Below are 26,592 nucleotides of genomic sequence, written 5' to 3' on the forward strand. Positions count from 1 at the left end.
TGTTGAAGGGGAAGGGGGCGGAGGAGGCCGGCTGCCAATCCCCGAAGAGCATGGCTTCCGACTTCCTGCAGTTGACTTTGGCCCCTGAAGCCCGGCCGAACCTCTCACACGTCTGGACGAGGGCGTCGACTGAACCACGATCAGCGCAGAAGACGGTGACGTCGTCCATGTAGAGCGAGCACTTGACCTCGTGTCGTCCCGGACCCGGTGCGGTGATCCCTCTGATCTCTCCATTCTGCCGGATAGCCTCTGCGAAGAGTTCTATAACACAAACAAAAAGAAGAGGTGATAGAGGGCAGCGTTGTCTGACCCCAGAGAGGACAGGGAAGGGGTCAGTCTTCCAGCCGTTCACCAACACCGAGCTGTGGATATCAAAATACATCAGACGGACATACGAACAAAACATGTTACCCAAACCTAACCGGTGCAGAGCTCGGCCCATGAACTCGTGGGAAACCCGGTCGAAGGCCTTCTCCTGATCCAAGGAGACCAGGGCCGCGTGTGCACGGCAGACCTTGATGTACTCGACCGTGTCCCGCACGAGAGCGAGGCTGTCTGCGATGCGACGTCCAGGGATGCCGCAGGTCTGGTCCGGGTGGATGATCCGTCCGATGACCGTCTTAAGTCGTGTCGCCATCGTCTTGGCCAGGATCTTGTAGTCCACGTTGAGCAGAGTGATGGGACGCCAATTCCTCAGGTCGCACCTCTCTCCCTTCCGCTTGTACAGGATCGTGACCATTCCTTCCCTCAAAGATGGAGGCATTCTACCCTCCACCACCATCTCCTCGTACAGGTCCAACAGGTCCGGACAGATGAGGTCTCCCAGCGCTACATAGAGCTCCGCTGGAAGACCATCACTGCCCGGGGTCCTGCCGGTCCTAAAGGATTTAGCGGCAGAGAGCAATTCGCCCACCATCAGAGGTTTGTCCAAGGCTGCCGTGCCTGCAGGATCAAGATGGTTAGTGATACCTGACAGGAACTTATCAGCAGCGTCGGGGTCGGTAGTCTTGTGGGAGTAGAGTTCGCTGTAGAAGTCGCTGACGACCCTCATCACGTCCTCCTTCCCACGTCGCATGTTTCCGCTCTCGTCTCGCAGCTCGTTCAGGGGCGTGTGACCGGCATGAAGTTTCCTGAAAAAGAATGAGTTACATTTCTCACCCTTCTCCAGATTCTCCACTTTGGAACGGAAGATGATTCGCTTGGACTCCTCCTCAAAGTGCCTTTTCAGGCTCTTCTTGGTCTCCTCCAGCTCCTCCCTCACGTCCCAGCCGCAGTGAAGAAGGTCCTGCAGCGACCGCAGCTCGCGCTGCAGCCCTCTGAAGTCCCTCCTCTTCTCACACGCCTGTTGTCGACCCTTGGCCTGAAAGAAACAGCGAAACTCAAGTTTAACATATTCCCACCAATCAGAGACTGTTTGGAAGCTACCCTTGTAGGACTGCCACATTGCGTAGGCTGCTCTCAGCTCCTCCACGACTTCATCCTGAGCCAGCAGAGCACAATTCAGCTTCCAGGAGCCGGGGCCGGACGGAAAACCGTCGCCGAGGACACCTTGTAAGTGAATGGCTCTGTGGTCGGAGAAGAAGCAGGAGACCATCGAGTGCCTACTCTGCCTGACTGCCCGAGAGGTGAACACAAAGTCAATCCTGGAGCGGAGTGAGCCATCGGGTCGGCTCCACGAATAGTTCGTGGAGCCTCTCCCCATGGAGCCCACCACGTCCTGAAGAGAGGCCTCGGTTACCATCTCGATGAGCAGCTTGGACGTGATGTCCAACTTGGCAGATGTGCCAGAACTACGACCGTCCTCCTCGATGGGGCAGTTGAAATCCCCGGCCATCACTAAGGTCCTGGTGGTGGCAAGCTGAAGCCGCAGGGTCTGGAAAAGCTCCAAACGCTCATTCTTCAGTGGGGACGCATACACGTTGATGAACCTGACAGGTTCTCCCGCCCAGTTGCCATCTACAACAAGAGCCCTGCCGCAGATGAGCTCCTGGACGGACTCAAGCGTGAATGCGCCCCCCCTGATCAGAATTGCGACCCCCGCAGACTTGCAGTCACCCCCACCGGACCAGTAGGATGGACCGTGGGACCACTCCCTGGCCAGATGTTTGAAGGACCTAGAGGAGGGAAGGGAACATTCCTGCAACATATAAACATCACACAACTGGGAAGTAAGGAAGGCATAAATAGTCTGACGTCTGAACTTGTCCTTGATGCTCCTGACATTAATGGAAAATAAGTTAATATTAGCCATCATGTAGGGAAAAAAGAAAAAGTTAGCGCAGGCAATACACCTTAGTTACCACTCCGGTCGGGTGGTCCCTCGTCGGTGTTGACTGCTGGTGACGGGATCACCAGCAGGCCCTCTTCCTCCATCTGGTCAAGCAGCGCGGCCTCAATCTCGGCGACCACCAGTTCCTCCTCTTCTGGCTCGGCCACCAGGGTCTCAACCATGTGCTCCATCTCTTCTGGCTCAGGGAGGGTATCCTCCTTTTCGCCTACGAAATCCAGAATCTTCTTTTTGGAGGATTCAGTAGCAGGGCTGTCCTCCACCTTCCTCTTTCCCCGGGTTGGAACTGGGGAGACAAGAAGGGGAAAATCCTCCTCGGAATAGATAGCGGCGGGTGGAGGAAAGGTTAATTCCACCGCTACCATGGTCTGGGGAGGGAGAGTGGCTGCCGGGGCAGGGGAAAGGACACCTGCTGAGGAGTAGGGGAAGGAGGAAGAGGAAGTGGAATCCTCAGCAGGGGTGGCCGGGGTGGGGGGGGATTGGACGGGGGTGGTAGGGGGAGGGATCGAGAGAGGGGTGACAGAACTCTTACCCTCCTTTGACTTTTTCTTCTGCTTCGGAGCTGCTGGGACCGTCGCTGGGGCTTTGGCCACCGACTCCTTGACCGCTTTGGCCTTGGTCGTCTCGGCCTTGGCCGCTGGGGCCTTGGTCGTCGCGTCCTTGACCTTCACAGGCCTGGTCGTCGGGGCCTTGTCCTCCGTAGCTGGGGTCGTCGCAACCACCGATGCCCAGGATCTCTCACGCCTGGGGCAATCCTTGTACAGATGAGCCGCCAGCCCACACAGGTTGCAGGACGTCTTCTTCGGGCAGTCCTTCGAGCTGTGTCCCGTCACTCGACAAATCCTGCAGGCATCCTCCTTGCAGTCCTTCATCTCGTGGCCGTTCTTGCCGCATCTCCTGCAGTTCCGCGGCATGTCCGGGTAATAGATGAGGCCATAGGAGTTGCCCAGGGAGAATGTCGGGGGCAGGTGCCGAAGTCCGTCTGAGTACGCCAGGTCCCTGTGAAGTCTAACGGTCACCGACCACTTACCTGTCCAGAAGCCGAGTCCATTCAGGATGTGAGAGGGTTCCTTCACAACCAAACAGAAGCGTCTCAGGAAGGTACAGATGTCTTGGCCTGGGGTGTGCGGGTTGCGCATGGAGACCGTGATCCTCCTTTCATCCCTCTGGATAGGGCAGCTACCTGTAAAGGCAGAGAAAGAATTATCCGGTCCTTTTGCGCTTACCATTTCCCAGAACCTCCTGCAGGTGTTCACAGTGGCGAAGGTGACGAAGAAGATCCCCGTCAAGAAGGTCTGGATGCTGAGGGTGTCCGACCTGGAGAAGCCTCGATCCAGCAGCATCTTCTGGCAGAACACGTCCGAGGACATGTCCGGCACCCTCCCATCCACTTCCTTCAGCTTCAGGGCCACCGTCTGCCGCATCCATGGCTCCAGGGCTGGAGCTTCGTGGCGGGGCTTCTGGGGTCCCTTCTGCTGGCCAGTCGTGGAGGCAGAGTTCTTGGGGTCAGAATCGGCTCCTGGCTGGGCCCTCCTGGCTGTCCCCACCTCCAGGCTCTTCTTTTCGGCCTTCCTCGCAGCGCTTGCCATGGCTTTCCTCCTGCAGTTACTTCTTGGAGCTGGATCTGGAACTCTTCCCGGAATGGGTGGAGCTATGCAGATTCTTCTCCCGTCGTGTTCTGGACAAATTCCCCGAAAGGTCTTTGTCTCGATGATTTTCTTCCTCGAAGATTCCACAGGACAGCCCGATTCTTCTCCGAGTCTTCGTCTTCTTCTGGATTCTTTAGAGCTTCTTCCTCCCACCGATATCCGCCTTCGTTCTCTGATGTCAGCTGGGCTCCGAAGCTCTTCTCCTTCCGAGTTCGATCGCTCTCGTCAAGTGTAGATCGTAGCTCTTGTGTTCTTAAAAGAACAGATACTACACTTGATCTTAGCCAAAAGGCCGAGAAGCGATAACCAGAATTGGTTTCAAACTACGGAGCCACCCAAGGATCCTGAAAAGTCCATTTGTGGAGATGAGCTCCTGGACTCCCGTTAAGAAGACATGTTGTCAACCTCTAGATCCCTTACATGCCTGCACTTTTCGGCTTGCTGCTGCTGCAATCCACGCGTTTTAGATCTGCATAACTCCACCTCTTTAAACACAGCACCTTCACCCCCTGCTGTTCCCACCCGCCTCAACACCGTTGGAAGGGAGGAGAACCAATTAAGGCGGGGGGTGGGGTGGAACGAGCAGCTGTCTACCCTTAGCAGGAGGGCTCCTGATTACATACCTCTCCTGCTGCTGCTGCTGCTGGCTGTCCAGCAGCAGACTGAAGGTGGCTGCTGCTGTGCACAGGTATATAAAGGCTCAGAGCCTATTATGACACGCGCAGCCAGCGTTCCATTGCCACATTCCATCTACTGCAGGCAGGATACCTGGCTGGCTGAATGTCGCTGAGAAGCTCACAGAGACCGCCATAAGCAACAGTTTAACAGAATGCCACAGACTAATCAACCAAACTTTTTGGGTTGGGTTCTCTTTTATAGTCTGCAGGCATTAAATGAAAGAAGTCAGTGTTCCAGCAGAAGGAGACAACGTTTCAGAAAAGGCATTGTAGCAAACCAAAAAAGAAATTTTAAGCGCAGCAGAGTAACCAGCGCACATACCTGTTAGCTCAGGTAAGTTTAAAAGGCTGCTGTTGATAACAAGGGCATTTGCTAAATAGATGGTGTGTGTGCAACAATATACTGAAAGGTCAATTATATTGTGCAGCTTATCTCACCACCTGTAGTTATTTAGGTGAAAGCTCCAAAATGCTTGCCTAATATGTCTGTTTATCCAAAAGGAAGTAAAAAGGGAGAGCTAGAAAGATAGCATTGCATCACATTACATGGCAATGCAATGCACAGTTGCTGAAGTTGAACCAAAATGAGCTTGTAATCTGGCTTCTGCAACTTTGAACATGAAAAATCCAATGAGGAGAAGAAAAGCAAAGCCAAAGAGTCCATCCCAAAATCCGACAAACAAGCAAAATGAACAAAAAACATTGAATTCAATTCTTTCTGATTTTAGAAACTGCATTAAAGAAGGGGTGCACCGGTCCTGGAGATACTGCAATACCAGGTCAATGCGTGGAGTGGACAGAGCAAGCTCTTTTTCCATCTCCCTGTTCTAAAAATCCATTTAATATATGGTCCCCAGATAGGGGACGTATCAGATATTAAACTGATAAGAACAGATACTACACTTGATCTTAGCCAAAAGGCCGAGAAGCGATAACCAGAATTGGTTTCAAACTACGGAGCCACCCAAGGATCCTGAAAAGTCCATTTGTGGAGATGAGCTCCTGGACTCCCGTTAAGAAGACATGTTGTCAACCTCTAGATCCCTTACATGCCTGCACTTTTCGGCTTGCTGCTGCTGCAATCCACGCGTTTTAGATCTGCATAACTCCACCTCTTTAAACACAGCACCTTCACCCCCTGCTGTTCCCACCCGCCTCAACACCGTTGGAAGGGAGGAGAACCAATTAAGGCGGGGGGTGGGGTGGAACGAGCAGCTGTCTACCCTTAGCAGGAGGGCTCCTGATTACATACCTCTCCTGCTGCTGCTGCTGCTGGCTGTCCAGCAGCAGACTGAAGGTGGCTGCTGCTGTGCACAGGTATATAAAGGCTCAGAGCCTATTATGACACGCGCAGCCAGCGTTCCATTGCCACATTCCATCTACTGCAGGCAGGATACCTGGCTGGCTGAATGTCGCTGAGAAGCTCACAGAGACCGCCATAAGCAACAGTTTAACAGAATGCCACAGACTAATCAACCAAACTTTTTGGGTTGGGTTCTCTTTTATAGTCTGCAGGCATTAAATGAAAGAAGTCAGTGTTCCAGCAGAAGGAGACAACGTTTCAGAAAAGGCATTGTAGCAAACCAAAAAAGAAATTTTAAGCGCAGCAGAGTAACCAGCGCACATACCTGTTAGCTCAGGTGAGTTTAAAAGGCTGCTGTTGATAACAAGGGCATTTGCTAAATAGATGGTGTGTGTGCAACAATATACTGAAAGGTCAATTATATTGTGCAGCTTATCTCACCACCTGTAGTTATTTAGGTGAAAGCTCCAAAATGCTTGCCTAATATGTCTGTTTATCCAAAAGGAAGTAAAAAGGGAGAGCTAGAAAGATAGCATTGCATCACATTACATGGCAATGCAATGCACAGTTGCTGAAGTTGAACCAAAATGAGCTTGTAATCTGGCTTCTGCAACTTTGAACATGAAAAATCCAATGAGGAGAAGAAAAGCAAAGCCAAAGAGTCCATCCCAAAATCCGACAAACAAGCAAAATGAACAAAAAACATTGAATTCAATTCTTTCTGATTTTAGAAACTGCATTAAAGAAGGGGTACACCGGTCCTGGAGATACTGCAATACCAGGTCAATGCGTGGAGTGGACAGAGCAAGCTCTTTTTCCATCTCCCTGTTCTAAAAATCCATTTAATATATGGTCCCCAGATAGGGGACGTATCAGATATTAAACTGATAAGAACAGATACTACACTTGATCTTAGCCAAAAGGCCGAGAAGCGATAACCAGAATTGGTTTCAAACTACGGAGCCACCCAAGGATCCTGAAAAGTCCATTTGTGGAGATGAGCTCCTGGACTCCCGTTAAGAAGACATGTTGTCAACCTCTAGATCCCTTACATGCCTGCACTTTTCGGCTTGCTGCTGCTGCAATCCACGCGTTTTAGATCTGCATAACTCCACCTCTTTAAACACAGCACCTTCACCCCCTGCTGTTCCCACCCGCCTCAACACCGTTGGAAGGGAGGAGAACCAATTAAGGCGGGGGGTGGGGTGGAACGAGCAGCTGTCTACCCTTAGCAGGAGGGCTCCTGATTACATACCTCTCCTGCTGCTGCTGCTGCTGGCTGTCCAGCAGCAGACTGAAGGTGGCTGCTGCTGTGCACAGGTATATAAAGGCTCAGAGCCTATTATGACACGCGCAGCCAGCGTTCCATTGCCACATTCCATCTACTGCAGGCAGGATACCTGGCTGGCTGAATGTCGCTGAGAAGCTCACAGAGACCGCCATAAGCAACAGTTTAACAGAATGCCACAGACTAATCAACCAAACTTTTTGGGTTGGGTTCTCTTTTATAGTCTGCAGGCATTAAATGAAAGAAGTCAGTGTTCCAGCAGAAGGAGACAACGTTTCAGAAAAGGCATTGTAGCAAACCAAAAAAGAAATTTTAAGCGCAGCAGAGTAACCAGCGCACATACCTGTTAGCTCAGGTGAGTTTAAAAGGCTGCTGTTGATAACAAGGGCATTTGCTAAATAGATGGTGTGTGTGCAACAATATACTGAAAGGTCAATTATATTGTGCAGCTTATCTCACCACCTGTAGTTATTTAGGTGAAAGCTCCAAAATGCTTGCCTAATATGTCTGTTTATCCAAGAGGAAGTAAAAAGGGAGAGCTAGAAAGATAGCATTGCATCACATTACATGGCAATGCAATGCACAGTTGCTGAAGTTGAACCAAAATGAGCTTGTAATCTGGCTTCTGCAACTTTGAACATGAAAAATCCAATGAGGAGAAGAAAAGCAAAGCCAAAGAGTCCATCCCAAAATCCGACAAACAAGCAAAATGAACAAAAAACATTGAATTCAATTCTTTCTGATTTTAGAAACTGCATTAAAGAAGGGGTGCACCGGTCCTGGAGATACTGCAATACCAGGTCAATGCGTGGAGTGGACAGAGCAAGCTCTTTTTCCATCTCCCTGTTCTAAAAATCCATTTAATATATGGTCCCCAGATAGGGGACGTATCAGATATTAAACTGATAAGAACAGATACTACACTTGATCTTAGCCAAAAGGCCGAGAAGCGATAACCAGAATTGGTTTCAAACTACGGAGCCACCCAAGGATCCTGAAAAGTCCATTTGTGGAGATGAGCTCCTGGACTCCCGTTAAGAAGACATGTTGTCAACCTCTAGATCCCTTACATGCCTGCACTTTTCGGCTTGCTGCTGCTGCAATCCACGCGTTTTAGATCTGCATAACTCCACCTCTTTAAACACAGCACCTTCACCCCCTGCTGTTCCCACCCGCCTCAACACCGTTGGAAGGGAGGAGAACCAATTAAGGCGGGGGGTGGGGTGGAACGAGCAGCTGTCTACCCTTAGCAGGAGGGCTCCTGATTACATACCTCTCCTGCTGCTGCTGCTGCTGGCTGTCCAGCAGCAGACTGAAGGTGGCTGCTGCTGTGCACAGGTATATAAAGGCTCAGAGCCTATTATGACACGCGCAGCCAGCGTTCCATTGCCACATTCCATCTACTGCAGGCAGGATACCTGGCTGGCTGAATGTCGCTGAGAAGCTCACAGAGACCGCCATAAGCAACAGTTTAACAGAATGCCACAGACTAATCAACCAAACTTTTTGGGTTGGGTTCTCTTTTATAGTCTGCAGGCATTAAATGAAAGAAGTCAGTGTTCCAGCAGAAGGAGACAACGTTTCAGAAAAGGCATTGTAGCAAACCAAAAAATAAATTTTAAGCGCAGCAGAGTAACCAGCGCACATACCTGTTAGCTCAGGTGAGTTTAAAAGGCTGCTGTTGATAACAAGGGCATTTGCTAAATAGATGGTGTGTGTGCAACAATATACTGAAAGGTCAATTATATTGTGCAGCTTATCTCACCACCTGTAGTTATTTAGGTGAAAGCTCCAAAATGCTTGCCTAATATGTCTGTTTATCCAAAAGGAAGTAAAAAGGGAGAGCTAGAAAGATAGCATTGCATCACATTACATGGCAATGCAATGCACAGTTGCTGAAGTTGAACCAAAATGAGCTTGTAATCTGGCTTCTGCAACTTTGAACATGAAAAATCCAATGAGGAGAAGAAAAGCAAAGCCAAAGAGTCCATCCCAAAATCCGACAAACAAGCAAAATGAACAAAAAACATTGAATTCAATTCTTTCTGATTTTAGAAACTGCATTAAAGAAGGGGTGCACCGGTCCTGGAGATACTGCAATACCAGGTCAATGCGTGGAGTGGACAGAGCAAGCTCTTTTTCCATCTCCCTGTTCTAAAAATCCATTTAATATATGGTCCCCAGATAGGGGACGTATCAGATATTAAACTGATAAGAACAGATACTACACTTGATCTTAGCCAAAAGGCCGAGAAGCGATAACCAGAATTGGTTTCAAACTACGGAGCCACCCAAGGATCCTGAAAAGTCCATTTGTGGAGATGAGCTCCTGGACTCCCGTTAAGAAGACATGTTGTCAACCTCTAGATCCCTTACATGCCTGCACTTTTCGGCTTGCTGCTGCTGCAATCCACGCGTTTTAGATCTGCATAACTCCACCTCTTTAAACACAGCACCTTCACCCCCTGCTGTTCCCACCCGCCTCAACACCGTTGGAAGGGAGGAGAACCAATTAAGGCGGGGGGTGGGGTGGAACGAGCAACTGTCTACCCTTAGCAGGAGGGCTCCTGATTACATACCTCTCCTGCTGCTGCTGCTGCTGGCTGTCCAGCAGCAGACTGAAGGTGGCTGCTGCTGTGCACAGGTATATAAAGGCTCAGAGCCTATTATGACACGCGCAGCCAGCGTTCCATTGCCACATTCCATCTACTGCAGGCAGGATACCTGGCTGGCTGAATGTCGCTAAGAAGCTCACAGAGACCGCCATAAGCAACAGTTTAACAGAATGCCACAGACTAATCAACCAAACTTTTTGGGTTGGGTTCTCTTTTATAGTCTGCAGGCATTAAATGAAAGAAGTCAGTGTTCCAGCAGAAGGAGACAACGTTTCAGAAAAGGCATTGTAGCAAACCAAAAAAGAAATTTTAAGTGCAGCAGAGTAACCAGCGCACATACCTGTTAGCTCAGGTGAGTTTAAAAGGCTGCTGTTGATAACAAGGGCATTTGCTAAATAGATGGTGTGTGTGCAACAATATACTGAAAGGTCAATTATATTGTGCAGCTTATCTCACCACCTGTAGTTATTTAGGTGAAAGCTCCAAAATGCTTGCCTAATATGTCTGTTTATCCAAAAGGAAGTAAAAAGGGAGAGCTAGAAAGATAGCATTGCATCACATTACATGGCAATGCAATGCACAGTTGCTGAAGTTGAACCAAAATGAGCTTGTAATCTGGCTTCTGCAACTTTGAACATGAAAAATCCAATGAGGAGAAGAAAAGCAAAGCCAAAGAGTCCATCCCAAAATCCGACAAACAAGCAAAATGAACAAAAAACATTGAATTCAATTCTTTCTGATTTTAGAAACTGCATTAAAGAAGGGGTGCACCGGTCCTGGAGATACTGCAATACCAGGTCAATGCGTGGAGTGGACAGAGCAAGCTCTTTTTCCATCTCCCTGTTCTAAAAATCCATTTAATATATGGTCCCCAGATAGGGGACGTATCAGATATTAAACTGATAAGAACAGATTTTTTTTTTTTTATCGAAAGCCCGAATTCGTGTACAAAACCCGAGTGCGCTTAAAAAAGTGACAAGTGCCACAAAAAAAAGTGCACTAGGATGCTGGTCTTCTTGAAACCCTCTCCAAAAGGAGAAGGGTCCCCCAAACCATTCCCCGTCCCTCCGAGCCAGAAGGCCACAGCGAGGCACAGGGACAAATAGCCACCTCCAGCCGGAGCCAGAGGCGACAAAATCTTACCCTCAATACCTGCCCGAGTTCTCACCCGAGCAAGGCACTGGGAGCCAAAGACTGTGCTCCCCTCCCGGAAGAGGGGAGCCAACAACGCTCTCCTCCCGAAAGAGGAGAGCCAGGGGGGTTCAGGGGGGAGCGGAACCTGATGGCCACACACTCCCCCCCTAGACCTGCCAAGAGAGGAACCCGTAAGGGAACCGCATCCCGACAAAATCCTAGTAAGGACGTGGACACACGTGAAAAAGTGGACACACAGTGACAAAAAAAAATTAAATAAATAGTGAAGGTTTCACAGTATAATACTGCCCGGACCTTCGACCGGGAATTGAAAAATTCCCCATCCTAAGGCCAGAAGGCCCGGAATAAGGGTGTGTGAAGAAAGAAATATTGAAGTGCTAGTGCAAATGTGCCATAAACTCAAGTGGGGTTCCCAATCCCAGTGAGTTAAGGCACCCCAGGGTCACCACTCCTGGGGCACTTCACACTTCGGGCTTTCGATCTTCCCCGGCCCAATGGCGTCGATCCTGGGGGGCCATGCTTTCCACCAGATGACTATATTAGCCACCTGGCGTACTAACAAGCGCCTAAACCCCAGTGTGCATAATGTATCAATCTACTAGGGCGGCCAACATCCAAAACCGCCTTTTCGAAAGATACTACACTTGATCTTAGCCAAAAGGCCGAGAAGCGATAACCAGAATTGGTTTCAAACTACGGAGCCACCCAAGGATCCTGAAAAGTCCATTTGTGGAGATGAGCTCCTGGACTCCCGTTAAGAAGACATGTTGTCAACCTCTAGATCCCTTACATGCCTGCACTTTTCGGCTTGCTGCTGCTGCAATCCACGCGTTTTAGATCTGCATAACTCCACCTCTTTAAACACAGCACCTTCACCCCCTGCTGTTCCCACCCGCCTCAACACCGTTGGAAGGGAGGAGAACCAATTAAGGCGGGGGGTGGGGTGGAACGAGCAGCTGTCTACCCTTAGCAGGAGGGCTCCTGATTACATACCTCTCCTGCTGCTGCTGCTGCTGGCTGTCCAGCAGCAGACTGAAGGTGGCTGCTGCTGTGCACAGGTATATAAAGGCTCAGAGCCTATTATGACACGCGCAGCCAGCGTTCCATTGCCACATTCCATCTACTGCAGGCAGGATACCTGGCTGGCTGAATGTCGCTGAGAAGCTCACAGAGACCGCCATAAGCAACAGTTTAACAGAATGCCACAGACTAATCAACCAAACTTTTTGGGTTGGGTTCTCTTTTATAGTCTGCAGGCATTAAATGAAAGAAGTCAGTGTTCCAGCAGAAGGAGACAACGTTTCAGAAAAGGCATTGTAGCAAACCAAAAAAGAAATTTTAAGCGCAGCAGAGTAACCAGCGCACATACCTGTTAGCTCAGGTGAGTTTAAAAGGCTGCTGTTGATAACAAGGGCATGTGCTAAATAGATGGTGTGTGTGCAACAATATACTGAAAGGTCAATTATATTGTGCAGCTTATCTCACCACCTGTAGTTATTTAGGTGAAAGCTCCAAAATGCTTGCCTAATATGTCTGTTTATCCAAAAGGAAGTAAAAAGGGAGAGCTAGAAAGATAGCATTGCATCACATTACATGGCAATGCAATGCACAGTTGCTGAAGTTGAACCAAAATGAGCTTGTAATCTGGCTTCTGCAACTTTGAACATGAAAAATCCAATGAGGAGAAGAAAAGCAAAGCCAAAGAGTCCATCCCAAAATCCGACAAACAAGCAAAATGAACAAAAAACATTGAATTCAATTCTTTCTGATTTTAGAAACTGCATTAAAGAAGGGGTGCACCGGTCCTGGAGATACTGCAATACCAGGTCAATGCGTGGAGTGGACAGAGCAAGCTCTTTTTCCATCTCCCTGTTCTAAAAATCCATTTAATATATGGTCCCCAGATAGGGGACGTATCAGATATTAAACTGATAAGAACAGATACTACACTTGATCTTAGCCAAAAGGCCGAGAAGCGATAACCAGAATTGGTTTCAAACTACGGAGCCACCCAAGGATCCTGAAAAGTCCATTTGTGGAGATGAGCTCCTGGACTCCCGTTAAGAAGACATGTTGTCAACCTCTAGATCCCTTACATGCCTGCACTTTTCGGCTTGCTGCTGCTGCAATCCACGCGTTTTAGATCTGCATAACTCCACCTCTTTAAACACAGCACCTTCACCCCCTGCTGTTCCCACCCGCCTCAACACCGTTGGAAGGGAGGAGAACCAATTAAGGCGGGGGGTGGGGTGGAACGAGCAGCTGTCTACCCTTAGCAGGAGGGCTCCTGATTACATACCTCTCCTGCTGCTGCTGCTGCTGGCTGTCCAGCAGCAGACTGAAGGTGGCTGCTGCTGTGCACAGGTATATAAAGGCTCAGAGCCTATTATGACACGCGCAGCCAGCGTTCCATTGCCACATTCCATCTACTGCAGGCAGGATACCTGGCTGGCTGAATGTCGCTGAGAAGCTCACAGAGACCGCCATAAGCAACAGTTTAACAGAATGCCACAGACTAATCAACCAAACTTTTTGGGTTGGGTTCTCTTTTATAGTCTGCAGGCATTAAATGAAAGAAGTCAGTGTTCCAGCAGAAGGAGACAACGTTTCAGAAAAGGCATTGTAGCAAACCAAAAAAGAAATTTTAAGCGCAGCAGAGTAACCAGCGCACATACCTGTTAGCTCAGGTGAGTTTAAAAGGCTGCTGTTGATAACAAGGGCATTTGCTAAATAGATGGTGTGTGTGCAACAATATACTGAAAGGTCAATTATATTGTGCAGCTTATCTCACCACCTGTAGTTATTTAGGTGAAAGCTCCAAAATGCTTGCCTAATATGTCTGTTTATCCAAAAGGAAGTAAAAAGGGAGAGCTAGAAAGATAGCATTGCATCACATTACATGGCAATGCAATGCACAGTTGCTGAAGTTGAACCAAAATGAGCTTGTAATCTGGCTTCTGCAACTTTGAACATGAAAAATCCAATGAGGAGAAGAAAAGCAAAGCCAAAGAGTCCATCCCAAAATCCGACAAACAAGCAAAATGAACAAAAAACATTGAATTCAATTCTTTCTGATTTTAGAAACTGCATTAAAGAAGGGGTGCACCGGTCCTGGAGATACTGCAATACCAGGTCAATGCGTGGAGTGGACAGAGCAAGCTCTTTTTCCATCTCCCTGTTCTAAAAATCCATTTAATATATGGTCCCCAGATAGGGGACGTATCAGATATTAAACTGATAAGAACAGATACTACACTTGATCTTAGCCAAAAGGCCGAGAAGCGATAACCAGAATTGGTTTCAAACTACGGAGCCACCCAAGGATCCTGAAAAGTCCATTTGTGGAGATGAGCTCCTGGACTCCCGTTAAGAAGACATGTTGTCAACCTCTAGATCCCTTACATGCCTGCACTTTTCGGCTTGCTGCTGCTGCAATCCACGCGTTTTAGATCTGCATAACTCCACCTCTTTAAACACAGCACCTTCACCCCCTGCTGTTCCCACCCGCCTCAACACCGTTGGAAGGGAGGAGAACCAATTAAGGCGGGGGGTGGGGTGGAACGAGCAGCTGTCTACCCTTAGCAGGAGGGCTCCTGATTACATACCTCTCCTGCTGCTGCTGCTGCTGGCTGTCCAGCAGCAGACTGAAGGTGGCTGCTGCTGTGCACAGGTATATAAAGGCTCAGAGCCTATTATGACACGCGCAGCCAGCGTTCCATTGCCACATTCCATCTACTGCAGGCAGGATACCTGGCTGGCTGAATGTCGCTGAGAAGCTCACAGAGACCGCCATAAGCAACAGTTTAACAGAATGCCACAGACTAATCAACCAAACTTTTTGGGTTGGGTTCTCTTTTATAGTCTGCAGGCATTAAATGAAAGAAGTCAGTGTTCCAGCAGAAGGAGACAACGTTTCAGAAAAGGCATTGTAGCAAACCAAAAAAGAAATTTTAAGCGCAGCAGAGTAACCAGCGCACATACCTGTTAGCTCAGGTGAGTTTAAAAGGCTGCTGTTGATAACAAGGGCATTTGCTAAATAGATGGTGTGTGTGCAACAATATACTGAAAGGTCAATTATATTGTGCAGCTTATCTCACCACCTGTAGTTATTTAGGTGAAAGCTCCAAAATGCTTGCCTAATATGTCTGTTTATCCAAAAGGAAGTAAAAAGGGAGAGCTAGAAAGATAGCATTGCATCACATTACATGGCAATGCAATGCACAGTTGCTGAAGTTGAACCAAAATGAGCTTGTAATCTGGCTTCTGCAACTTTGAACATGAAAAATCCAATGAGGAGAAGAAAAGCAAAGCCAAAGAGTCCATCCCAAAATCCGACAAACAAGCAAAATGAACAAAAAACATTGAATTCAATTCTTTCTGATTTTAGAAACTGCATTAAAGAAGGGGTGCACCGGTCCTGGAGATACTGCAATACCAGGTCAATGCGTGGAGTGGACAGAGCAAGCTCTTTTTCCATCTCCCTGTTCTAAAAATCCATTTAATATATGGTCCCCAGATAGGGGACGTATCAGATATTAAACTGATAAGAACAGATACTACACTTGATCTTAGCCAAAAGGCCGAGAAGCGATAACCAGAATTGGTTTCAAACTACGGAGCCACCCAAGGATCCTGAAAAGTCCATTTGTGGAGATGAGCTCCTGGACTCCCGTTAAGAAGACATGTTGTCAACCTCTAGATCCCTTACATGCCTGCACTTTTCGGCTTGCTGCTGCTGCAATCCACGCGTTTTAGATCTGCATAACTCCACCTCTTTAAACACAGCACCTTCACCCCCTGCTGTTCCCACCCGCCTCAACACCGTTGGAAGGGAGGAGAACCAATTAAGGCGGGGGGTGGGGTGGAACGAGCAGCTGTCTACCCTTAGCAGGAGGGCTCCTGATTACATACCTCTCCTGCTGCTGCTGCTGCTGGCTGTCCAGCAGCAGACTGAAGGTGGCTGCTGCTGTGCACAGGTATATAAAGGCTCAGAGCCTATTATGACACGCGCAGCCAGCGTTCCATTGCCACATTCCATCTACTGCAGGCAGGATACCTGGCTGGCTGAATGTCGCTGAGAAGCTCACAGAGACCGCCATAAGCAACAGTTTAACAGAATGCCACAGACTAATCAACCAAACTTTTTGGGTTGGGTTCTCTTTTATAGTCTGCAGGCATTAAATGAAAGAAGTCAGTGTTCCAGCAGAAGGAGACAACGTTTCAGAAAAGGCATTGTAGCAAACCAAAAAAGAAATTTTAAGCGCAGCAGAGTAACCAGCGCACATACCTGTTAGCTCAGGTGAGTTTAAAAGGCTGCTGTTGATAACAAGGGCATTTGCTAAATAGATGGTGTGTGTGCAACAATATACTGAAAGGTCAATTATATTGTGCAGCTTATCTCACCACCTGTAGTTATTTAGGTGAAAGCTCCAAAATGCTTGCCTAATATGTCTGTTTATCCAAAAGGAAGTAAAAAGGGAGAGCTAGAAAGATAGCATTGCATCACATTACATGGCAATGCAATGCACAGTTGCTGAAGTTGAACCAAAATGAGCTTGTAATCTGGCTTCTGCAACTTTGAACATGAAAAATCCAATGAGGAGAAGAAAAGCAAAGCCAAAGAGTTCATCCAAAAATCCGACAAACAAGCAAAATGAACAAAAAACATTGAATTCAATTCTTTCTGATTTTAGAAACTGCATTAAAGAAGGGGTGCACCGGTCCTGGAGATACTGCAATACCAGGTCAATGCGTGGAGTGGACAGAGCAAGCTCTTTTTCCATCTCCCTGTTCTAAAAATCCATTTAATATATGGTCCCCAGATAGGGGACGTATCAGATATTAAACTGATAAGAACAGATACTACACTTGATCTTAGCCAAAAGGCCGAGAAGCGATAACCAGAATTGGTTTCAAACTACGGAGCCACCCAAGGATCCTGAAAAGTCCATTTGTGGAGATGAGCTCCTGGACTCCCGTTAAGAAGACATGTTGTCAACCTCTAGATCCCTTACATGCCTGCACTTTTCGGCTTGCTGCTGCTGCAATCCACGCGTTTTAGATCTGCATAACTCCACCTCTTTAAACACAGCACCTTCACCCCCTGCTGTTCCCACCCGCCTCAACACCTTTGGAAGGGAGGAGAACCAATTAAGGCGGGGGGTGGGGTGGAACGAGCAGCTGTCTACCCTTAGCAGGAGGGCTCCTGATTACATACCTCTCCTGCTGCTGCTGCTGCTGGCTGTCCAGCAGCAGACTGAAGGTGGCTGCTGCTGTGCACAGGTATATAAAGGCTCAGAGCCTATTATGACACGCGCAGCCAGCGTTCCATTGCCACATTCCATCTACTGCAGGCAGGATACCTGGCTGGCTGAATGTTGCTGAGAAGCTCACAGAGACCGCCATAAGCAACAGTTTAACAGAATGCCACAGACTAATCAACCAAACTTTTTGGGTTGGGTTCTCTTTTATAGTCTGCAGGCATTAAATGAAAGAAGTCAGTGTTCCAGCAGAAGGAGACAACGTTTCAGAAAAGGCATTGTAGCAAACCAAAAAAGAAATTTTAAGCGCAGCAGAGTAACCAGCGCACATACCTGTTAGCTCAGGTGAGTTTAAAAGGCTGCTGTTGATAACAAGGGCATTTGCTAAATAGATGGTGTGTGTGCAACAATATACTGAAAGGTCAATTATATTGTGCAGCTTATCTCACCACCTGTAGTTATTTAGGTGAAAGCTCCAAAATGCTTGCCTAATATGTCTGTTTATCCAAAAGGAAGTAAAAAGGGAGAGCTAGAAAGATAGCATTGCATCACATTACATGGCAATGCAATGCACAGTTGCTGAAGTTGAACCAAAATGAGCTTGTAATCTGGCTTCTGCAACTTTGAACATGAAAAATCCAATGAGGAGAAGAAAAGCAAAGCCAAAGAGTCCATCCCAAAATCCGACAAACAAGCAAAATGAACAAAAAACATTGAATTCAATTCTTTCTGATTTTAGAAACTGCATTAAAGAAGGGGTGCACCGGTCCTGGAGATACTGCAATACCAGGTCAATGCGTGGAGTGGACAGAGCAAGCTCTTTTTCCATCTCCCTGTTCTAAAAATCCATTTAATATATGGTCCCCAGATAGGGGACGTATCAGATATTAAACTGATAAGAACAGATACTACACTTGATCTTAGCCAAAAGGCCGAGAAGCGATAACCAGAATTGGTTTCAAACTACGGAGCCACCCAAGGATCCTGAAAAGTCCATTTGTGGAGATGAGCTCCTGGACTCCCGTTAAGAAGACATGTTGTCAACCTCTAGATCCCTTACATGCCTGCACTTTTCGGCTTGCTGCTGCTGCAATCCACGCGTTTTAGATCTGCATAACTCCACCTCTTTAAACACAGCACCTTCACCCCCTGCTGTTCCCACCCGCCTCAACACCGTTGGAAGGGAGGAGAACCAATTAAGGCGGGGGGTGGGGTGGAACGAGCAGCTGTCTACCCTTAGCAGGAGGGCTCCTGATTACATACCTCTCCTGCTGCTGCTGCTGCTGGCTGTCCAGCAGCAGACTGAAGGTGGCTGCTGCTGTGCACAGGTATATAAAGGCTCAGAGCCTATTATGACACGCGCAGCCAGCGTTCCATTGCCACATTCCATCTACTGCAGGCAGGATACCTGGCTGGCTGAATGTCGCTGAGAAGCTCACAGAGACCGCCATAAGCAACAGTTTAACAGAATGCCACAGACTAATCAACCAAACTTTTTGGGTTGGGTTCTCTTTTATAGTCTGCAGGCATTAAATGAAAGAAGTCAGTGTTCCAGCAGAAGGAGACAACGTTTCAGAAAAGGCATTGTAGCAAACCAAAAAAGAAATTTTAAGCGCAGCAGAGTAACCAGCGCACATACCTGTTAGCTCAGGTGAGTTTAAAAGGCTGCTGTTGATAACAAGGGCATTTGCTAAATAGATGGTGTGTGTGCAACAATATACTGAAAGGTCAATTATATTGTGCAGCTTATCTCACCACCTGTAGTTATTTAGGTGAAAGCTCCAAAATGCTTGCCTAATATGTCTGTTTATCCAAAAGGAAGTAAAAAGGGAGAGCTAGAAAGATAGCATTGCATCACATTACATGGCAATGCAATGCACAGTTGCTGAAGTTGAACCAAAATGAGCTTGTAATCTGGCTTCTGCAACTTTGAACATGAAAAATCCAATGAGGAGAAGAAAAGCAAAGCCAAAGAGTCCATCCCAAAATCCGACAAACAAGCAAAATGAACAAAAAACATTGAATTCAATTCTTTCTGATTTTAGAAACTGCATTAAAGAAGGGGTGCACCGGTCCTGGAGATACTGCAATACCAGGTCAATGCGTGGAGTGGACAGAGCAAGCTCTTTTTCCATCTCCCTGTTCTAAAAATCCATTTAATATATGGTCCCCAGATAGGGGACGTATCAGATATTAAACTGATAAGAACAGATACTACACTTGATCTTAGCCAAAAGGCCGAGAAGCGATAACCAGAATTGGTTTCAAACTACGGAGCCACCCAAGGATCCTGAAAAGTCCATTTGTGGAGATGAGCTCCTGGACTCCCGTTAAGAAGACATGTTGTCAACCTCTAGATCCCTTACATGCCTGCACTTTTCGGCTTGCTGCTGCTGCAATCCACGCGTTTTAGATCTGCATAACTCCACCTCTTTAAACACAGCACCTTCACCCCCTGCTGTTCCCACCCGCCTCAACACCGTTGGAAGGGAGGAGAACCAATTAAGGCGGGGGGTGGGGTGGAACGAGCAGCTGTCTACCCTTAGCAGGAGGGCTCCTGATTACATACCTCTCCTGCTGCTGCTGCTGCTGGCTGTCCAGCAGCAGACTGAAGGTGGCTGCTGCTGTGCACAGGTATATAAAGGCTCAGAGCCTATTATGACACGCGCAGCCAGCGTTCCATTGCCACATTCCATCTACTGCAGGCAGGATACCTGGCTGGCTGAATGTCGCTGAGAAGCTCACAGAGACCGCCATAAGCAACAGTTTAACAGAATGCCACAGACTAATCAACCAAAATTTTTGGGTTGGGTTCTCTTTTATAGTCTGCAGGCATTAAATGAAAGAAGTCAGTGTTCCAGCAGAAGGAGACAACGTTTCAGAAAAGGCATTGTAGCAAACCAAAAAAGAAATTTTAAGCGCAGCAGAGTAACCAGCGCACATACCTGTTAGCTCAGGTGAGTTTAAAAGGCTGCTGTTGATAACAAGGGCATTTGCTAAATAGATGGTGTGTGTGCAACAATATACTGAAAGGTCAATTATATTGTGCAGCTTATCTCACCACCTGTAGTTATTTAGGTGAAAGCTCCAAAATGCTTGCCTAATATGTCTGTTTATCCAAAAGGAAGTAAAAAGGGAGAGCTAGAAAGATAGCATTGCATCACATTACATGGCAATGCAATGCACAGTTGCTGAAGTTGAACCAAAATGAGCTTGTAATCTGGCTTCTGCAACTTTGAACATGAAAAATCCAATGAGGAGAAGAAAAGCAAAGCCAAAGAGTCCATCCCAAAATCCGACAAACAAGCAAAATGAACAAAAAACATTGAATTCAATTCTTTCTGATTTTAGAAACTGCATTAAAGAAGGGGTGCACCGGTCCTGGAGATACTGCAATACCAGGTCAATGCGTGGAGTGGACAGAGCAAGCTCTTTTTCCATCTCCCTGTTCTAAAAATCCATTTAATATATGGTCCCCAGATAGGGGACGTATCAGATATTAAACTGATAAGAACAGATACTACACTTGATCTTAGCCAAAAGGCCGAGAAGCGATAACCAGAATTGGTTTCAAACTACGGAGCCACCCAAGGATCCTGAAAAGTCCATTTGTGGAGATGAGCTCCTGGACTCCCGTTAAGAAGACATGTTGTCAACCTCTAGATCCCTTACATGCCTGCACTTTTCGGCTTGCTGCTGCTGCAATCCACGCGTTTTAGATCTGCATAACTCCACCTCTTTAAACACAGCACCTTCACCCCCTTCTGTTCCCACCCGCCTCAACACCGTTGGAAGGGAGGAGAACCAATTAAGGCGGGGGGTGGGGTGGAACGAGCAGCTGTCTACCCTTAGCAGGAGGGCTCCTGATTACATACCTCTCCTGCTGCTGCTGCTGCTGGCTGTCCAGCAGCAGACTGAAGGTGGCTGCTGCTGTGCACAGGTATATAAAGGCTCAGAGCCTATTATGACACGCGCAGCCAGCGTTCCATTGCCACATTCCATCTACTGCAGGCAGGATACCTGGCTGGCTGAATGTCGCTGAGAAGCTCACAGAGACCGCCATAAGCAACAGTTTAACAGAATGCCACAGACTAATCAACCAAACTTTTTGGGTTGGGTTCTCTTTTATAGTCTGCAGGCATTAAATGAAAGAAGTCAGTGTTCCAGCAGAAGGAGACAACGTTTCAGAAAAGGCATTGTAGCAAACCAAAAAAGAAATTTTAAGCGCAGCAGAGTAACCAGCGCACATACCTGTTAGCTCAGGTGAGTTTAAAAGGCTGCTGTTGATAACAAGGGCATTTGCTAAATAGATGGTGTGTGTGCAACAATATACTGAAAGGTCAATTATATTGTGCAGCTTATCTCACCACCTGTAGTTATTTAGGTGAAAGCTCCAAAATGCTTGCCTAATATGTCTGTTTATCCAAAAGGAAGTAAAAAGGGAGAGCTAGAAAGATAGCATTGCATCACATTACATGGCAATGCAATGCACAGTTGCTGAAGTTGAACCAAAATGAGCTTGTAATCTGGCTTCTGCAACTTTGAACATGAAAAATCCAATGAGGAGAAGAAAAGCAAAGCCAAAGAGTCCATCCCAAAATCCGACAAACAAGCAAAATGAACAAAAAACATTGAATTCAATTCTTTCTGATTTTAGAAACTGCATTACAGAAGGGGTGCACCGGTCCTGGAGATACTGCAATACCAGGTCAATGCGTGGAGTGGACAGAGCAAGCTCTTTTTCCATCTCCCTGTTCTAAAAATCCATTTAATATATGGTCCCCAGATAGGGGACGTATCAGATATTAAACTGATAAGAACAGATTTTTTTTGATTGAATATATCTTTTATTAGCACAAAAAATAAGTTAACAGACAGTGTACAGTGCCGCAGCCCAGTACACACAGAATTCTACATCATATTTACATAGCATGAGGATACGACGCACTAACTAGACACATCACACCCCTATGCTACACAAAGCACTTAATCTGAAAGAAAAAGCATGTCAATCAATACAGTACGACGAACCGTGATAAGGGATGGGGATTGGGAAAAAGGGGATGGGGAGGGGAAAATCACAGGCCCGAAGCTTTATTGAAAGACAAGACACATAAGGGGAGAGGGGGAGGAGGGGTTTAGTCCTCGTCCTCGTCCTCCGGACCGTCCATGATGGAATAGTCTCTGAGCAGGCTGTGGATCAGCCTGCGGCAGTCCTGGATGGACATCCTCTCCCTCCTCAAGATGAGCCGGTTCCTGGCGACCCAAACGGCATCCTTGAAGCAGTTCATAAGGCGCCAAGCCTCCTGGATGGCTCCGACGGTATGAACCCCAGGGAAGAGTCCGTAAAGCACAGAATGGTGCGATAGGCTCGCCCTGGGGACAGAGTTCCTCAGGTCGTCCTCAAGTGCAGTCAATAGGCGCTGTGCAAATCCGCAGTCCCAAAAAGTGTGCAAAGATGTTTCCTCCACGAAGGGGCACCTTGGGCAGTACCGGGTCTTGCACAGGTTCCGGGCATGCATGAATGACCGGACGGGCAGTCCGCCCTGAATCGCCATCCACGACAAGTCCTTGTGCCCGTTGGTCAGCCTGTCAGACGACACATTTGTCCACACAGTCTCCAGCGTGTCCTGGTGAAGTCCTATGATGTTCTCCACGTCATCCTTGGCTCTGATTAGCTTGTGGATAGTTTTGGGCTTCCACAAGTCGGGCTTGAGTCCCTCCAGTTGATGCTCCCCCACAAATCGAGCGATGTCTCCGTAGAACCATGGCGTCGTCCAGTTGTAGGGGAAGGAGCTGTCCCACTTGTCCCAGCCGAGTCGCCTCCAAAGAGGAAGCAGGAAGAAGCGAGACATGGACCTGCCCGCGGAGCCATTCTTGACTTGCAAAGTCCGGCGGACACAATCACACACAAAAGAGGATCGCAGGAGGGTGGGGATATCTGGAACGCCCTTCCCACCCTTGCGAGGCTCCTTGTACATGACGGCCCGCCTGACTCTGTCCATCTTGGATCCCCAGACAAAGTGAAACACTGTCCTGGTAATGGCCCTGCACACAGTGACGTGTGGGGGCCAGGCCTGCGCCGTGTACTGCAAGACGGGCAGGACCTCATTACGCAGGACGAGTGCCTTACCCTCACAAGTGAGGTGTCTGAGGCTCCAGAGTCCGATCCGTTGCTTCACCTTGGCCAAGCGTTCTTGCCAGGACTTGAGGGCTGCTCCTTCCTTCCCGAACCAGACTCCCAGCACCTTGAGGAAATCCGGTTGAATGTTGAAGGGGAAGGGGGCGGAGGAGGCCGGCTGCCAAACCCCGAAGAGCATGGCTTCCGACTTCCTGCAGTTGACTTTGGCCCCTGAAGCCCGGCCGAACCTCTCACACGTCTGGACGAGGGCGTCGACTGAACCACGATCAGCGCAGAAGACGGTGACGTCGTCCATGTAGAGCGAGCACTTGACCTCGTGTCGTCCCGGACCCGGTGCGGTGATCCCTCTGATCTCTCCATTCTGCCGGATAGCCTCTGCGAAGAGTTCTATAACACAAACAAAAAGAAGAGGTGATAGAGGGCAGCCTTGTCTGACCCCAGAGAGGACAGGGAAGGGGTCAGTCTTCCAGCCGTTCACCAACACCGAGCTGTGGATATCAAAATACATCAGACGGACATACGAACAAAACATGTTACCCAAACCTAACCGGTGCAGAGCTCGGCCCATGAACTCGTGGGAAACCCGGTCGAAGGCCTTCTCCTGATCCAAGGAGACCAGGGCCGCGTGTGCGCGGCGGACCTTGATGTACTCGACCGTGTCCCGCACGAGAGCGAGGCTGTCTGCGATGCGACGTCCAGGGATGCCGCAGGTCTGGTCCGGGTGGATGATCCGTCCGATGACCGTCTTAAGTCGTGTCGCCATCGTCTTGGCCAGGATCTTGTAGTCCACGTTGAGCAGAGTGATGGGACGCCAATTCCTCAGGTCGCACCTCTCTCCCTTCCGCTTGTACAGGATCGTGACCATTCCTTCCCTCAAAGATGGAGGCATTCTACCCTCCACCACCATCTCCTCGTACAGGTCCAACAGGTCCGGACAGATGAGGTCTCCCAGCGCTACATAGAGCTCCGCTGGAAGACCATCACTGCCCGGGGTCCTGCCGGTCCTAAAGGATTTAGCGGCAGAGAGCAATTCGCCCACCATCAGAGGTTTGTCCAAGGCTGCCGTGCCTGCAGGATCAAGATGGTTAGTGATACCTGACAGGAACTTATCAGCAGCGTCGGGGTCGGTAGTCTTGTGGGAGTAGAGTTCGCTGTAGAAGTCGCTGACGACCCTCATCACGTCCTCCTTCCCACGTCGCATGTTTCCGCTCTCGTCTCGCAGCTCGTTCAGGGGCGTGTGACCGGCATGAAGTTTCCTGAAAAAGAATGAGTTACATTTCTCACCCTTCTCCAGATTCTCCACTTTGGAACGGAAGATGATTCGCTTGGACTCCTCCTCAAAGTGCCTTTTCAGGCTCTTCTTGGTCTCCTCCAGCTCCTCCCTCACGTCCCAGCCGCAGTGAAGAAGGTCCTGCAGCGACCGCAGCTCGCGCTGCAGCCCTCTGAAGTCCCTCCTCTTCTCACACGCCTGTTGTCGACCCTTGGCCTGAAAGAAACAGCGAAACTCAAGTTTAACATATTCCCACCAATCAGAGACTGTTTGGAAGCTACCCTTGTAGGACTGCCACATTGCGTAGGCTGCTCTCAGCTCCTCCACGACTTCATTCTGAGCCAGCAGAGCACAATTCAGCTTCCAGGAGCCGGGGCCGGACGGAAAACCGTCGCCGAGGACACCTTGTAAGTGAATGGCTCTGTGGTCGGAGAAGAAGCAGGAGACCATCGAGTGCCTACTCTGCCTGACTGCCCGAGAGGTGAACACAAAGTCAATCCTGGAGTGGAGTGAGCCATCGGGTCGGCTCCACGAATAGTTCGTGGAGCAACTCCCCATGGAGCCCACCACGTCCTGAAGAGAGGCCTCGGTTACCATCTCGATGAGCAGCTTGGACGTGATGTCCAACTTGGCAGATGTGCCAGAACTACGACCGTCCTCCTCGATGGGGCAGTTGAAATCCCCGGCCATCACTAAGGTCCTGGTGGTGGCAAGCTGAAGCCGCAGGGTCTGGAAAAGCTCCAAACGCTCATTCTTCAGTGGGGACGCATACACGTTGATGAACCTGACAGGTTCTCCTGCCCAGTTGCCATCTACAACAAGAGCCCTGCCGCAGATGAGCTCCTGGACGGACTCAAGCGTGAATGCGCCCCCCCTGATCAGAATTGCGACCCCCGCAGACTTGCAGTCACCCCCACCGGACCAGTAGGATGGACCGTGGGACCACTCCCTGGCCAGATGTTTGAAGGACCTAGAGGAGGGAAGGGAACATTCCTGCAACATATAAACATCACACAACTGGGAAGTAAGGAAGGCATAAATACTACACTTGATCTTAGCCAAAAGGCCGAGAAGCGATAACCAGAATTGGTTTCAAACTACGGAGCCACCTAAGGATCCTGAAAAGTCCATTTGTGGAGATGAGCTCCTGGACTCCCGTTAAGAAGACATGTTGTCAACCTCTAGATCCCTTACATGCCTGCACTTTTCGGCTTGCTGCTGCTGCAATCCACGCGTTTTAGATCTGCATAACTCCACCTCTTTAAACACAGCACCTTCACCCCCTGCTGTTCCCACCCGCCTCAACACCGTTGGAAGGGAGGAGAACCAATTAAGGCGGGGGGTGGGGTGGAACGAGCAGCTGTCTACCCTTAGCAGGAGGGCTCCTGATTACATACCTCTCCTGCTGCTGCTGCTGCTGGCTGTCCAGCAGCAGACTGAAGGTGGCTGCTGCTGTGCACAGGTATATAAAGGCTCAGAGCCTATTATGACACGCGCAGCCAGCGTTCCATTGCCACATTCCATCTACTGCAGGCAGGATACCTGGCTGGCTGAATGTCGCTGAGAAGCTCACAGAGACCGCCATAAGCAACAGTTTAACAGAATGCCACAGACTAATCAACCAAACTTTTTGGGTTGGGTTCTCTTTTATAGTCTGCAGGCATTAAATGAAAGAAGTCAGTGTTCCAGCAGAAGGAGACAACGTTTCAGAAAAGGCATTGTAGCAAACCAAAAAAGAAATTTTAAGCGCAGCAGAGTAACCAGCGCACATACCTGTTAGCTCAGGTGAGTTTAAAAGGCTGCTGTTGATAACAAGGGCATTTGCTAAATAGATGGTGTGTGTGCAACAATATACTGAAAGGTCAATTATATTGTGCAGCTTATCTCACCACCTGTAGTTATTTAGGTGAAAGCTCCAAAATGCTTGCCTAATATGTCTGTTTATC

The 26,592-nt window shown here is 48.6% G+C and overlaps 13 non-coding genes and 3 pseudogenes across 13 annotated transcripts; all 16 read right to left on the reverse strand.

Moving 5' to 3' along the window:
• Positions 1 to 4,162: 4,162 nt before the first annotated feature.
• LOC141246374 (U2 spliceosomal RNA) lies at positions 4,163 to 4,240 on the reverse strand (annotated as a pseudogene).
• A 1,115-nt stretch (positions 4,241 to 5,355) lies between these two features.
• LOC141246381 (U2 spliceosomal RNA) lies at positions 5,356 to 5,546 on the reverse strand. Its single transcript, XR_012309974.1, has one exon. It is a non-coding gene; the product is annotated as a U2 spliceosomal RNA (small nuclear RNA).
• A 1,115-nt stretch (positions 5,547 to 6,661) lies between these two features.
• Positions 6,662 to 6,852, reverse strand: LOC141246410 (U2 spliceosomal RNA). Its single transcript, XR_012310003.1, has one exon. It is a non-coding gene; the product is annotated as a U2 spliceosomal RNA (small nuclear RNA).
• Positions 6,853 to 7,967: 1,115 nt separating this feature from the next.
• Positions 7,968 to 8,158, reverse strand: LOC141246382 (U2 spliceosomal RNA). The gene has a single exon (XR_012309975.1). It is a non-coding gene; the product is annotated as a U2 spliceosomal RNA (small nuclear RNA).
• Positions 8,159 to 9,273: 1,115 nt separating this feature from the next.
• LOC141246383 (U2 spliceosomal RNA) lies at positions 9,274 to 9,464 on the reverse strand. The gene has a single exon (XR_012309976.1). It is a non-coding gene; the product is annotated as a U2 spliceosomal RNA (small nuclear RNA).
• A 1,115-nt stretch (positions 9,465 to 10,579) lies between these two features.
• On the reverse strand, positions 10,580 to 10,764 carry LOC141246419 (U2 spliceosomal RNA). The gene has a single exon (XR_012310012.1). It is a non-coding gene; the product is annotated as a U2 spliceosomal RNA (small nuclear RNA).
• A 792-nt stretch (positions 10,765 to 11,556) lies between these two features.
• LOC141246377 (U2 spliceosomal RNA) lies at positions 11,557 to 11,648 on the reverse strand (annotated as a pseudogene).
• A 1,115-nt stretch (positions 11,649 to 12,763) lies between these two features.
• On the reverse strand, positions 12,764 to 12,954 carry LOC141246384 (U2 spliceosomal RNA). Its single transcript, XR_012309977.1, has one exon. It is a non-coding gene; the product is annotated as a U2 spliceosomal RNA (small nuclear RNA).
• A 1,115-nt stretch (positions 12,955 to 14,069) lies between these two features.
• LOC141246385 (U2 spliceosomal RNA) lies at positions 14,070 to 14,260 on the reverse strand. Its single transcript, XR_012309978.1, has one exon. It is a non-coding gene; the product is annotated as a U2 spliceosomal RNA (small nuclear RNA).
• A 1,115-nt stretch (positions 14,261 to 15,375) lies between these two features.
• On the reverse strand, positions 15,376 to 15,566 carry LOC141246386 (U2 spliceosomal RNA). The gene has a single exon (XR_012309979.1). It is a non-coding gene; the product is annotated as a U2 spliceosomal RNA (small nuclear RNA).
• Positions 15,567 to 16,681: 1,115 nt separating this feature from the next.
• LOC141246387 (U2 spliceosomal RNA) lies at positions 16,682 to 16,872 on the reverse strand. Its single transcript, XR_012309980.1, has one exon. It is a non-coding gene; the product is annotated as a U2 spliceosomal RNA (small nuclear RNA).
• Positions 16,873 to 17,987: 1,115 nt separating this feature from the next.
• On the reverse strand, positions 17,988 to 18,178 carry LOC141246388 (U2 spliceosomal RNA). The gene has a single exon (XR_012309981.1). It is a non-coding gene; the product is annotated as a U2 spliceosomal RNA (small nuclear RNA).
• Positions 18,179 to 19,293: 1,115 nt separating this feature from the next.
• Positions 19,294 to 19,484, reverse strand: LOC141246389 (U2 spliceosomal RNA). Its single transcript, XR_012309982.1, has one exon. It is a non-coding gene; the product is annotated as a U2 spliceosomal RNA (small nuclear RNA).
• A 1,115-nt stretch (positions 19,485 to 20,599) lies between these two features.
• Positions 20,600 to 20,790, reverse strand: LOC141246391 (U2 spliceosomal RNA). The gene has a single exon (XR_012309984.1). It is a non-coding gene; the product is annotated as a U2 spliceosomal RNA (small nuclear RNA).
• Positions 20,791 to 21,905: 1,115 nt separating this feature from the next.
• On the reverse strand, positions 21,906 to 22,100 carry LOC141246418 (U2 spliceosomal RNA). Its single transcript, XR_012310011.1, has one exon. It is a non-coding gene; the product is annotated as a U2 spliceosomal RNA (small nuclear RNA).
• A 3,447-nt stretch (positions 22,101 to 25,547) lies between these two features.
• On the reverse strand, positions 25,548 to 25,724 carry LOC141246380 (U2 spliceosomal RNA; annotated as a pseudogene).
• Between the last annotated feature and the right edge of the window lie 868 nt (positions 25,725 to 26,592).

The sequence above is a fragment of the Phyllobates terribilis genome, unplaced genomic scaffold, assembly GCF_046119375.1.
Source record: "Phyllobates terribilis strain yellow unplaced genomic scaffold, ASM4611937v1 Scaffold_2549__1_contigs__length_124670, whole genome shotgun sequence".
In the NCBI taxonomy this organism is placed as follows: Eukaryota; Metazoa; Chordata; class Amphibia; order Anura; family Dendrobatidae; genus Phyllobates; species Phyllobates terribilis.